This window comes from Mustela lutreola, chromosome 14, assembly GCF_030435805.1.
Source record: "Mustela lutreola isolate mMusLut2 chromosome 14, mMusLut2.pri, whole genome shotgun sequence".
NCBI lineage: Eukaryota > Metazoa > Chordata > Mammalia > Carnivora > Mustelidae > Mustela > Mustela lutreola.
The window spans coordinates 28,706,832-28,707,701 of NC_081303.1; the positions used below are offsets into that span (position 1 = coordinate 28,706,832).

The 870-nt window shown below is 31.8% G+C and overlaps 1 non-coding gene across 1 annotated transcript; it reads left to right on the plus strand.

Moving 5' to 3' along the window:
- The first annotated feature begins 254 nt into the window (after positions 1–254).
- LOC131815387 (U6 spliceosomal RNA) lies at positions 255–357 on the plus strand. The gene has a single exon (XR_009347703.1). It is a non-coding gene; the product is annotated as a U6 spliceosomal RNA (small nuclear RNA).
- The last annotated feature ends 513 nt before the right edge of the window (positions 358–870 follow it).

The window sequence follows — 870 nt, forward strand, 5'->3', positions numbered from 1 at the left end:
TACAGATGGTTTTCGGTAGTATGGACATTTTAACAATGTTAATTCTTACCATTCATAAATATGAGCTATCTTTCCATTTGTGTCTCCTTCAATTTCTTTATCAATGTCATAGTTTATAGAGTACAGATCTTTCATCTTCTCAGTTAAATCTATTCCTAAGTATTTTATTATTTTTGATGCTATTGTGAATTAGATGGTTTTCTTTATTTTTTCAGATAGTTCATCATTAGAGTGTTAAAATGCCCCTGTCTTGTGCTTACTTTGGCAGCACATACTAAAATTGGAATGATGCAGAGAAGATTAGCGTGATCACTGAACAAGGATGACATGAAAAACTGGGAAGCATTCCATATTAAAAAAAAATGAAAGAAAACAAAATTCTTGTCTTTTATATATTGATCTTGTATTTGGCAGCTTTACTAAATTTGTTTATTCAAATTTTTTTGTGAAGTTTTTAGGATTTTTTAACATTTAAGTTCATGTTATCCAAAAAAAGAAAATTTTACTTTTCCTTTTTTTTAATTTGGATTATCTTATTTCTTTGTGTTCCTTGTTTCTCTGGCTAGGACATCCAGTACTATGTCAAATGAGAGTAGTGAAAGTGGAAACACTTGTCTTTTTTCTGATCTTTAAGGGGAAAACTTTCAAACTTTTTGATTGACTTTCAAATTAGCTCTGGGCTTGCAATATGTGTTATTTCTTTAATGGATTTTTAAAATTATTTTTAAAAATTTTTATAAACATATCATGTGTTTTAATTCCAGTGAACGAGCAGTGTTCAGGGATCCTGTCTCCTCTCCTCTCCTGTGGGGAAGACACTGGCCTTGTCCGAGAGGCGCCTGAGTGCCAGTGCCAAAGGCCAAGCATTGC